Raw genomic sequence first — 13,105 nt, forward strand, 5'->3', positions numbered from 1 at the left:
ATCTTAGAAGCATTAAAGTCTGCAGACGTCTGGTTCCTGTCACCACCACTGTGACTCGGTGAGCTTCTCTAGAACCTAGCACCTCACACCAAACCCACTCTGAATGGCTTTATGTATATCATAACCATTTACCCCAAATGGGTATGGGTATTACCACTGCTTGTTGCGTTCATCCACGCCTCAGCTTTTTATGGTCAATGGAAACAAGAACTCCTACAAGAACATACAGGCCCTGTCTATCCTGAGGCAAGTGGACATTCTTCATCTGGCTGAGCATGCAGATGGACGGTGCCCCGAAAATTCTCACAAATCATCGCCCAAAAAGTACTGACATTCTGCTCTTTCAGCAGGGGGGGCATGGAGGACAAAACTAGCCATCATAAACTCTGAGATGAATGATCTTCCTACGTGTCTGAGAGAAATAGGAGAGGGAGAGAGTGAGCGGGCGAGAGAGAAATAATGGCTGAAAAGAGTGAAGAGTGGTGGGCAGATGGGTTATAAGGTGAGAATGTGTGAAGAATGGTGTGAGCAGGGGGGCATGAGGGGCCTGCCAGACCTCCTTAATCAATCAGGCTTCTTAACAAGACAGCAGCCACGGGGAGCGTCTCGTCACGTCTGGGACAGCGGAGGGGCAGGAGGGGATGAGCTCACCACCCTGGAGAGGAGAGTTAGACCAAGTGTGTTTCATAACCTCAGTTAACCTTCAAGTCCAGATCCAGAGGCCATTTGGTTACAAGCTGGCTTTAACTTTCATACGACTAGTTGCAGGTTGAAAGGAAAATTTTCGGATAACTTGATGTGAAGCAGTACAAAGATTATCAATACATTTTATTAGTTAGCAGAATTAGTTGCTGATATTTTATCAGTCTGTTTATATGGAATCATGTGCAATGTCATTAGCCTCCACTTTCAAGACCGGAGGAATTGGTCTCCTGAGTAGAAAGTCATTGTTGGTCTTATCATTGGAGGGTCAACAGTTTGACATCTGGCGATGCCACAGCCACCTGGGAGGAGTCCAATTAGAACACATCTGGACAGGATGGCCCTCCCACCATGGCCTCTCCCACCATCACTCCAAATTGATGCTTGTCAATGCGGACATCTGTTAGCTGATGAAACAGAATTGGCAGTTATTGTTCTCCTCCAAGCATGTTGAGCTGTGTTTTGTTAGCAGCAGTTTGAAAAGATGAGGTGGACATACACTGCTCACAAACTTTTAGGGATATTTGGCTTTCGGGTGAAATTTCAGGATGAACGTGACCTTCTCTAAACTTTTGAATGCACGTGTCCAACTGTTCAATGTTTTAGTACTTTTTGCACAACTTGCTGTTCTTTAAAAAGGAGCTTAACTGCAAGGTGGTGGTGGTGGTGTTAGTGTGGGCAGGTGTGTCTAGTCAATACAGAACTGCCCTACACTTTGTGAATGGTACAGTGACGAGCCCAAACTACTGAATAACACCATTAATTCAGTCATTGTGCCTCTGCATGAACAACACAGGCCTAATTTCATCCTCATGGACGACAATGCTCCAGCTCATCAAGGTCACATCATTAAGAAACGGCTGCTGTAGACTGGGTACCTCAAATGGAGTGGCCTGCACTTTCTCCAGACCTGGACTTTTATAGCGTTTGTAATCACTCCAGCTGGTTTCCTGATACGTTTGATCTGCAGCTGGAAACTGTCAAACACTAAAGTCGCAAGGCTGAAATCAGCTCCTCATTTGCCGGCTTCTTGTTTGAACTGTCCCGTTCCACCTTAAATGGTGCGGCACTTACATTCTGGCATCTCTACACCATTTAAGGTGGAATGGGAAATTGAAGTTGGCAAATGACAAGCTGCCTTCAGCCTCATAAAGTTGAAGTTTAAGAGACATTTCATAAGTAACTGTTCTACTTTTGCGGAAAAGTTTCCTGCTGGAGATGCGAGAAAAGCAGCTGTAGGTGAGCCAAAGCTTAAAGCAGAGCAAAGTAAGTTTGAGTTTTCTTTTATATTATATTTTGTCGCCTATCCTAGTAGCACATACTGAGACATGTTTACGGCCAAGCTGGCAAAATGGACATAAAATGTGGCTCCCAAGGTGCTTTGATTTTTGTTGAAAGGACAAAATTGCTCTTCTTAACATCTTAACGTCTATGCGTTTTTAAACTGGGCATTGGCTAACTGTGTTGACATTTTGATCATAACTATCTCTGGTAAATTATTATGGGCTGTTTCCCAGCTATATGGCGAAGCAGTTTCAGTTTACTGACTCAGGAGCAATTCCATAGCTCATATGTGGACATGAACTAATCGATACCCAACACAACCGTTATCTCTAGCACCTTTCCATACATACAGTCTATGGAAAAGGAAGAGGAAGTTTGTTTTAATGTTTAGGAACATAATGTTGTGAATGTTGGAATGCAAGAATAGAAATGTATATTCTATGTATATATGTATATATATATATATATATGTATAATATTGATTCTCCACACGAAGCAGAGGGTCTTAACTAGGGCATAGAAAGAAAAGAATGGCTTTCGCTTTCTCTGCTTTCCATATCAATGATGCCTTTTTGCATGTTCTTCAGTTCAATCCTGGATAAATAAGCCTCAATAAAAGATCTTAAGTGACCTCTTGCTTTTAGAAGAAAGACGTCCTCCCAGCCTGAATACTCTCAGAAACATACTAACACACATCCTAGCTTGTCCATTCCAGATGATTTCACGCTTCTCTCTCTCTCTCTCTCTCTCTCTCTCTCTCTCTCTCTCGACACCTGCAGCAGAGATCGTAGCAGCGGGTGTCTATTAAACACATTGTTAGTATTCCGTTTGTTGTCTGGGTCCACAAAGGGGCAGTAGTGTGTGAGTGTATACCGATGCTGTGTGCTGCCTGGGAGATGTGTAGATATGTGTTCTGCTACACCCCAGCACCTTCACCGGGGTCTGGGGGGAGGTTTGATTTCAAGATAAGATTAAGGTTAAAGTTATATATAATGATGCATTGCTATTACATAGAGAAACTCATGTATAATACATTTGGAACATGTTGTTGTTGTTGTTGTTGTTGTTGTTGTTGTTGTATAAATATGCAATAGACTGTGCAAAAAAAAAAAAAACTGCACCCTCACTGCAAAAAATGACATCATGTCAAGTGAAATGATCTTAAATTTAGTCGGTATGTCCAACATTTCCCATTTTGAGATGGTTGTGCACTTATTACAGGGTTATCTAGGTTTTTGCTAGAATTTAACTTGATTTGAGGCTTGTAGCCTCACTCTTCAGTCACACCAGCAGCGCAACAAGGCAGGCAGCGTTCATTCATTTTCAATGAGAGCCAGCAGTTTCCGGGGACAAGAGGCAGTGTGTACAGCCACCAACAGGTGGTTGGTTACTGTAGTGGTTAACACCTCTGCCTTCTACCCTGTAGACTGGGGTTTAGTCCCCACCTGGGCAAACACACTATACCAATAAGAGTCCTTGGGCAAGACTCCTAACACCACCTTGGCCTGCCTATGTAAAAAATGATGAGATTGTAAGTCGCTCTGGATAAGAGCGTCAGCCAAATGCCATAAATGTAACATTGGTGATGCAAAGTAGTCAGCAAAACAAAGTTGAGTCGTGTTTAGCTTTATGCAAGTAATGAGCGAAGCGATGTGGCAATTACCAATAGTAATTGAGCACCAAGTAGCATAGTACGCACTTTAACTCTGCCATTGTGAAATGGTGCACACCTATTTTAGTTCCTAGATAACTGTTCCCTCAGACATGTAGTATTGGTGGTGGTTTTACCACAAATATGGTCCCACTTTATATCATGTCTCTAATAACTGCGTAGTTACGTGTGAACAATGTGCAACAATGAGAACTATTAATGATAGTCACTTTTACAGCTGGACAGCAGACATGCACATTATGTAATTACATACTATCTTAGTATCTTAATTACATAGTATCTTAATAGTTGTAACAGCCTATTCTCGCTCATGTAATTACACAAGGGTAATAACGAATGTGATTGCATTCATAATCAGACTGGAACAGCAAGTTTTTCTTTCCAGTATTAATTAAATGTGTTGCATTAAACCCAAAGCAGTGGCTATATACCACTGTTATTACACAGTAACTACATAACCTCTACACAGGAACTGCCCACTTATATTAGAGTGTAACATCAACACTACACTACAGCAAAGCTCCTGTGTAGAAGATACACTTGTGTAATTATACAGACTGGACCTCTGTAATCCATCTGTAACATTGACTAAATCAGCAGTAGTTACAGTGTTGTTGCATATGTTATTCACAGTTATTAGAAGCACTTAATATAAAGTGGGACCGCAAATACACAGTAATCGCAAACACCAGACAGAGACCTGGATTTTTATTTTTAGCGGCAGCGCTTTTGATTTGTGCTTGGCATCAGTAAGTGCATTTACTTTCCAATAACTGCAGAAAATTAGATTTTGTTAGTAATTCAGTCAACACATTTACTTGCACTTGAGGAAACAGATGTGAAAACTCCGGGTCTACATTATTCAGACAGTAATCGGATTTCTGCTTTACAACCGGCCAATAAACTCACAGAAGACGTGACCTGAACAAAATGTAAAACTCAAAGTTCATGCCATGTATTTTTTTTTTTTAAAACATGCCACGTCGCATGAAAATGTGAACATACATCATCTAGAAGATGAAGAATATTTAAATCCTTCTGTTGAGAACGGAGTTGGTTTCAGCATCACTCCAAAAATGGTTTGCTGCGTCTCACAGATGCTGTTTGCTTGTTTCCGACACAGCAGTCTGTTTCGCACATGCTCAGAGTGAGAGAAATGAAAGAAATCAGAGTAAGAGTTCACACGCACTGAGAATCCGAGCTAAAATCCAGCCTCTTCATCAGATTTCTTAATCGGATTTCTACATCAGGTGTGGTGTTTACATGACCCTATGAATAATTGGATTACTGCAGAAATCTGATTATGATTGGATTCTTGAGTGAATGTAAACACACTAAGTGCAACCATGGCAATCAACAGTCAGTTGGAGTTGAAAACTTGAGCAACAAGAGGTGAAAAGTCACTGCCGGTGTGATGTGAACGCAGAGTCACAGCTGTCCGCATCTGAAAGGCCAAGAGAAGAATACATCTGATGGGATTGTGTTCCAGCTAGTGCAGAAATTAGGCAAAATATTTGAATATGTCTACCTGACTGAGCAGCAGAACTAGAAGAGATTTGAAAGAACTTTTAACTCGGCTGAGTAGTTTGGGTTGGGTGAACGCTGGTGTCGTCAAATTGAGACAACTCAAGTAAAGCAGTGTATTCAGTTATCTTGACTTTAACCCTCTTCTGTACACATTATGAGAGCGATTTTTAAAATGAGTTTGTTTTTCTTGCATAAAATTATTCTTGATTTATTTTTTTGTACCCTGTTATTAAATTCAAAATCATAACTATGTGCAGGGGTCCTTTTGGAGTATGTTGCCTTGAGGCAACATTGTGCGACAATGGGAAGAACTAATGTAGATCTGTGTTCCCTGAAGTTCTGAGACCTGGTTTCTGACTGTGCAACAGTGGAAAGGATTGAGCCAATATTGCTTCTAGGCAACATTTTTCTGCAAAATCTCATAACAAAAAAATTGATTCTGAACATTAAAAAGAGGTTTAAATGTGCCCACAAAGAGAGAGTATGACCAAGTACATGCTTTTTACTGACTTACTCAAACTCCTCCATTTATTGTTAACCCTACCATTGTCTTTAAATATGGATAATGTTATTGTAAAGTCAAGAAAATGAGTTTGTTGCCCTGAGGCAACATGGAGCAATAGATGGTTAAGTTGAGCTGGCTTTAATTTTCAGCAGTGCAATCCTGCAGGGGAAGAGAGAGAAAGTGCTGCTCAGTACAAACAAGCTGTGTGTCAAGGGCAGCATCTCAGAAGTGAACTGTAGCACTTTTGTGGTGAAGGAAAATAATGTTCCCATCCTGGATGTGTTCAGGGTCAGTGCCCTCATACTGAGTTACTGTAACGGGGGATCTATAGAGTGAGGTGAGCAATTTTCTACTCCCTGATCTATCACACACACACACACACACACACACACACACACACACACAGATATACACTGAAATGCTTTGTCTCCTGTCCTCCAGTGCCCACCCCCCAACCCCTCAGGGTGAGTGAGAACGGTATCTGTGTCTGGATCCTTAATCCCCAAACACACAGCGCAAAGAAATAATACATTACAAATAAAACACACACCCTGAGAAAAGAACTTCCAGAATCAGTGCACAGCACGGCGGACTGCAGAGTGTCAGTAATTAGAACTGTAGACGGGAACTGTGAGGTGTGGGGGCGAGAGAGAGAGAGAGAGAAAGTGAATAGGGAATAAAAGAAGATAAGGGAGAGAAAGAGAGAGATGGGGATGTAAAGAGAGTGAAAATGACAAAGAAAGCGAAAGTAGCGAGAGAGAGAGAGAGAGAGAGAGAGAGAGAGAACGGAGTGAGGAGAGAGCAAGAAGAGGGAACGAGGGAGAGAGAGAGAAAGGAGGAAGAGAATGAGAGAGAGAGAACAGGTTGTGAGGAGGGAACGAGGGAGAGAAAGGAGGAAGAGAACGAAAGAGAGAACAGGTTGTGAGGAGGGGATGAGGGAGAGAGAGAGAAAGGAGGAAGAGAATGAGAAAGAGAACAGGGAATGAGGGAGAAGGAGAGAAAGGAGGAAGGGAACGAGAGAGAGAACGGAGTGAGGAGAGAGCGAGAAGAGAGAACGAAGGAGAGAGAGAGGAGGAAGTGAACGAGAGAGAGAACGGAGTGAGGAGAGAGCAAGAAGAGGGAACGAGGCAGAGAGAGAGAAAGGAGGAAGAGAATGAGAGAGAGAGAACAGGGAGTGAGGAGGGAATGAGGGAGAGAAAGAGAGAAAGAAGGAAGGAAGAGAATGAGAGAGAGAGAGAGAGAGAGAGAGAGAGAGAGAGAGAACAGGGAGTGAGGAGGGAATGAGGGAGGGAGGGAGAGAGAGAGAGAATAGGGAGTGAAAGAGTGAGAAAGATGGAACAAGAGAGAGAAGAGGGAGTGAGGAAAGGGTAAGAAAGAACAGGGAATGAGAGAGAGAGAACAGGTTGTGAGGAGGGAATGAGGGAGAGAGAGAGAAAGGAGGAAGAGAATGAGAGAGAGAACAGGGAGTGAGGAGGGAATGAGGGAGAGAAAGAGAGAAAGAAGGAAGGAAGAGAATGAGAGAGAGAGAGAGAGAGAGAGAGAGAACAGGGAGTGAGGAGGGAATGAGGGAGGGAGGGAGAGAGAGAGAGAGAATAGGGAGTGAAAGAGTGAGAAAGATGGAACAAGAGAGAGAAGAGGGAGTGAGGAAAGGGTGAGAAAGAACAGGGAATGAGAGAGAGAGAACAGGTTGTGAGGAGGGAATGAGGGAGAGAGAGAGAAAGGAGGAAGAGAATGAGAGAGAGAACAGGGAGTGAGGAGGGAATGAGGGGGAGAGAGAGAGAGAGAGAGAGAGAGACAGAGAGAGAGAGAGAGAGAGAGAACAGGGAGTGAAGAGAGAGTGAGAAAGATGGAACAAGAGAGAGAAGAGGGAGCAGTGAGTGAGGAGGGACAGAGAAAGAAGGGGGTGAGGAGAGAGAGAGAGAGAGAGAACGAGAGAACAGGGAGTGAGGAGGGAATGAGGGAGGGAGAGAGAGAGAGAGAATAGGGAGTGAAAGAGTGAGAAAGATGGAACAAGAGAGAGAAGAGGGAGTGAGGAAAGGGAGAGAGAGAGAGAGAATAGGGAGTGAAAGAGTGAGAAAGATGGAACAAGAGAGAGAAGAGGGAGTGAGGAAAGGGTGAGAAAGAACAGGGAATGAGAGAGAGAGAGAACAGGTTTTGAGGAGGGAATGAGGGAGAGAGAGAGAAAGGAGGAAGAGAATGAGAGAGAGAACAGGGAGTGAGGAGGGAATGAGGGGGAGAGAGAGAGAGAGAGAGAACAGGGAGTGAAGAGAGAGTGAGAAAGATGGAACAAGAGAGAGAAGAGGGAGCAGTGAGTGAGGAGGGACAGAGAAAGAAGGGGGTGAGGAGAGAGAGAGAGAGAACGAGAGAACAGGGAGTGAGGAGGGAATGAGGGAGGGAGAGAGAGAGAGAGAATAGGGAGTGAAAGAGTGAGAAAGATGGAACAAGAGAGAGAAGAGGGAGTGAGGAAAGGGTGAGAAAGAACAGGGAATGAGAGAGAGAGAACAGGTTTTGAGGAGGGAATGAGGGAGAGAGAGAGAAAGGAGGAAGAGAATGAGAGAGAGAACAGGGAGTGAGGAGGGAATGAGGGGGAGAGAGAGAGAGAGAGAGAGAGAGAGAGAGAGAGAACAGGGAGTGAAGAGAGAGTGAGAAAGATGGAACAAGAGAGAGAAGAGGGAGCAGTGAGTGAGGAGGGACAGAGAAAGAAGGGGGTGAGGAGAGAGAGAGAGAGAGAGAGAGAGAGAACGAGAGAACAGGGAGTGAGGAGGGAATGAGGGAGGGAGGGAGAGAGAGAGAGAGAGAATAGGGAGTGAAAGAGTGAGAAAGATGGAACAAGAGAGAGAAGAGGGAGTGAGGAAAGGGTGAGAAAGAAGAGGGAACGAGAGAGAGAGAGAAAGTAGGAAGAGAACGAGAGAGGGAGAACGGAGTGAGGAGAGAGCAAGAAGAGGGAATGAGGGAGAGAGAGAGAAAGAAGGAAGAGAATGAGAGAGAGAGAACAGGTTGTGAGGAGGGAATGAGGGAGAGAGAGAGAAAGGAGGAAGAGAATGAGAGAGAGAACAGGGAGTGAGGAGGGAATGAGGGAGAGAGAGAGAGAGAGAGAACAGGGAGTGAAGAGAGAGTGAGAAAGATGGAACAAGAGAGAGAAGAGGGAGCAGTGAGTGAGGAGGGACAGAGAAAGAAGGGGGTGAGGAGGGAGAGAAGGAGAGAGCAGGAGGAGAGATGGAGAGCGGGAGGAGAGATGAAGAAAGAAGAGGGGGGTGAGTGAGGAGAGAAAGGAGAGGGAGAGAGAGAAGAGACAGAGAGAGAGGGAGGGGTGAGGAATGACAGAGAAAGAAGAGAGAGGGGGTGGGTGAGAAGAGGCAGAGAGAGAGAGAGAGAGAGAGAGAGAGAGAGAGAGAGATAATAACGATAATGATGAGACTGAGGAGAGGGATTTGAGTTGGAAGCAGCCCAAGCAAAGCTCAGACAGAGAGAGCAGCTGTAATTACTGCTGTCAGAGAACAGCCTGCAGCCACAAAGCACTGCGTCCACGCCAAAGTCACCTACACACACAGCGTGAATGAAGGAGGTGCAGAAAGGCTGAGTCAAGGGATACCAGCCCCAACACAACACCACGCAGTCGTACCCATTACACGTCCAAAAGTCTGTAGACATTTGCTCACTCAGCATTTCTTCTGATTTCTTCTTCCTATTAATAGGAAGTTCTGCCTTTTTGCTGCAGAAACAGCCTCTACTCTTCTGAGAGAGGCTTCACACTACATAGTCCCATATTGCGGGGAGGATCTATGTGAGCCACACAGTGTGTATAAGCTCCACAGAAAGCACTGTCAATAGAAGGGGGATGCTCCTGAGCCTCAGGTTGCCTTGCCCAATGCCAAGCATTGACTTGAGCGTTGGGCTGTGGAGCAGTGTTCATGCGTTCTCTGCAACGATGGAGCGCCATCTTTGGAATGAGCTGGCGATCCAGGCTTCGCTGACCTGCTCTTGTGGCTGCATGCAATCAAATCCTCACAGCAGTGTTCCAACCTCTAGCTTTCTGAGAACAGTGGAGGCTGTTACCCTGCTTTGACACTGGCCTCTTCCTATTTCCCCTGTTATATCAAGAACAGGACTGCTAAACAGCAGAGGGCGCCCATGAGCGAGTCCTCAATGAAAGGGGTAAATGAAAGGGGTAAATGGACCTAAATGACTGAAAATGAAAAGTGACAATAGTTTTGAATCTTTTGCCCAGAATCTTCCTTTAATTTTAGGAAGTAGAAGGATGTATTTCACTAAAAAAGCAGAGAAAACTTGCCGTATTTTTCCTTTCTTCTACAGCAAACGGGATTTGGGCAGCACTGCTGGTGACTGCTGATTGATTGGTTGGCGAGCGGAGCAGCTCAGTGGCTATTTGCACTCACAGACGTCAGGAACATACATGAGGCGCCGTTTTAAACCCCTGTAACTCGAGTTTAAAACCTCTTTAAAATATAACAGCGGTGTTGAATGTTTTACACTGAAATTATTGTATTCTTTTCCATTAAAAGTGTTGAAGCATTTAGAAACTGATTTTGCTCAAACGCTCCCTTTTAACCCATTCATTTCGGACTCGCTCGGCAGCGCCCTCTAGTGGTTGAGAAACCCAGAGAGAATGGTAATACTCTCTACAAGTTCTCTGGCTCAATGCTCAATTTTTATTGGTAAGTCGTTTCGCTCATTATTTATATAACTTTAAACTCCACTCTTTGTTGCATCGCCGACTTCACACCGCCAACGGTCACGCTGCCTCCTGTCTCCGGAAATCGGCAGCTCTCGAAAACGATAGACCACCTGCCACCTTGTCGCGTCGAGTCGCTGCTGCTGTGAATGCAGGGTAACTGAACAAGCTGCCTCTGTTTTGCTCTTGTAGTCCTGTAGTTTGTAGGACAGTAAGGAGTTGATTAGGAGCTCCTGGGTTCCGCCAGAGATTTTTTTCCTCGTGCATTTCCTTCCTGAGGTTTATTTATCAAATCCCCCTACTGACTCAAGGTCACTCTCTCTCTCTCTTTCTCTCCCCACGTCTGGCTCCTGGCACTCTGATCCAGATCAATGTCCCAAACACTAATAGCCTCCAAACAGCACCTGACAAAATATTTATACTGCCTCCTGTCTTACAGAGGAAAACACTGTTTTTGAGCTCATGATTTATCCATTTAGTAGATGTTTTGGATCAACAATCGACCTTATGCTATGTTTATGAATTCAGCTGCACAATGCATGTGTGTGAGTTTGATTGTTCATCATCAAGGCTTTTCCTCTGTTTTGTATTGAGTGGATTTTGATATTTATAAAATCAATATTTATATACAGTGAAGAAGAGGCATTTCTGAAAACAACACTGTGTTGCTGGGCTCTTTTTATATCGTCATTGTTGCTGCTGGGCTGAGAGTGGTGCACCACCCAAAAATATCCAGGCAAAAGCAGCTCTCTGCTCAGAAACTGCTGAAGTTCTTGAGGATGGGTAACAAAAACCAGGTGTCAACAAATGGGCATTAATAAACACCCGGTGGAGCTTAAAGGGTGGGGTTTCTGATAAAGTGGCCAGTATGTGCCAGTGTTCATTCTATAAAAGTATTGGGACACCTACACATCACACCCACAGGAGGTTTTATGAGATCCCATTCTAAATCCATAGGCATTAATATGAAGTCGGTCCCCCTTTGCAGCTACAACAGCTTCCACTCTTCTGGGAATCTTTCGACAAGATCAAACTCACCCAGACAAGCATTTATGGACCACTGGGGCAGACATGCTGGAACAGAAAAGTTCCCCAAACTGTTCTCAAAAAGCTCAAAGCGTACAACTGTCCAAAATGTCTTGGTCTGCTGAAGCATTAAGATTTCCCTTCATTGGAACTAAGGGTTCTAGGCCACCACTGAAAAACAGCCCCATAGCATCATCCCTCCTCTGCCAAACTTTACAACTAGCACAATGCAGTCAGGCAGGTAATGTTCTCCTTCATTTGCCAAACCCAGGCTTGTCCGTGAGACTGCCAGATACAGAAGCATGAGTCATCACCACTTCGGGGTGGTCCACTGTCCACCAGCAGCTTTTTTGATTTGCAAATGCTCTCCTTTTTTGTCTTCTGATTTATTGACAGTTACACATCCTTTCAGACCCATAGCCCTGAGTGGTCTCCTCACAGTGGAAGGATGGACAAACACCTGTGGATATTTTCAGATCTGAAGCAGCTTGATTTTCTCCTCTCTCTTAAAGATGAATGATATATCTCTGATAGTGAGGCTTTTGGTGGTCTTCCCGATCATGACTGGAAATGAAATAATAGACGTGTGGTCTCTGACTTTCACACAGTACGCCACGTATATATCATACACATGGGACATACGTACAACTCCACATCCTGTCCAGTCCCGTTCTTTATGATCTGCAGAAGCATGTGAAAACACATCTGGTGCTGTCGTCAAAAGCTGAAGGCCGTTGGTTTATGACCCGGGTACGGTCGAGAGCGAGTAGGAGATTGTCTCATCGCCTGTCCAGACTTTTGTTCTGGAGTCAGTGTAGCTCTATTTTACTTTGTGTGCCGTGAATGTCCATGTGTAAGACATCTGCCGCGACGTCTGTCTTGCCTTTAAGCCGTTTGAACAATTGACCTTTTCATTCGTGTCGAGTCACGTTCAGATAAACGACAGGGCCCCTCATTATTATAGCCTCAGTCACACAATGGAGAAGGAGTGGCGCTGAAGCTGAAGCTGAAGTCTTCAGCCTGGCATGTGCCTCATTGTGTGTCACAATGCCTGAGTGGCAGAGGGAGGGAGACTGCATGGTTAACATGTAAATAAGCGCAGTTATGAGGCCTGTGAGGCAGCAAAGGTCAGAGGGGCTATAACTCCACGTCACATTAACCACAATTAATGCCCTGAGGGGGTGACCAGACAAAACGTGTGTGGGCATTAGTTTGCTTTGAAAAGATGACTTCAAGTCAAAAGTTTAGGGACCCCTAATCAAATGTTATGTTGATTTTTTTTTTTTTTTTTTTTTGAAAACAAATTCCACTAAAGCACATCCACTTAGCAGGAAATTCTGTGAATTTTAATGCATATTTTTTATTTATTTGCTTATTTTATCATATTAGAAATAGCATAAATTATAAAATATGCCACAACCCATAAAAATTTAATTATCTGTAAATTTTTGTGAAGATCTTATATTTGTTTGTTAAATTTAACATCTTAAAGTCCTAAAATATAAAATATGACATGACGCATAAAATTTAGCATATTAAAAAAGCATAACATATAAAATGTTTAAACAAATGTTAAATCCAGCAAATAAACAGTGACTGAATGACTTCTCTGTTGATATGTGTTAGTTAGAGTGTATTTTTTAAAAGCCAAAAACCTTCTGTTTTAGTTTTTCTGTTGTCTTTATGGTCATACAGC

This window comes from Pygocentrus nattereri, chromosome 6 (genome assembly GCF_015220715.1).
Source record: "Pygocentrus nattereri isolate fPygNat1 chromosome 6, fPygNat1.pri, whole genome shotgun sequence".
In the NCBI taxonomy this organism is placed as follows: Eukaryota; Metazoa; Chordata; class Actinopteri; order Characiformes; family Serrasalmidae; genus Pygocentrus; species Pygocentrus nattereri.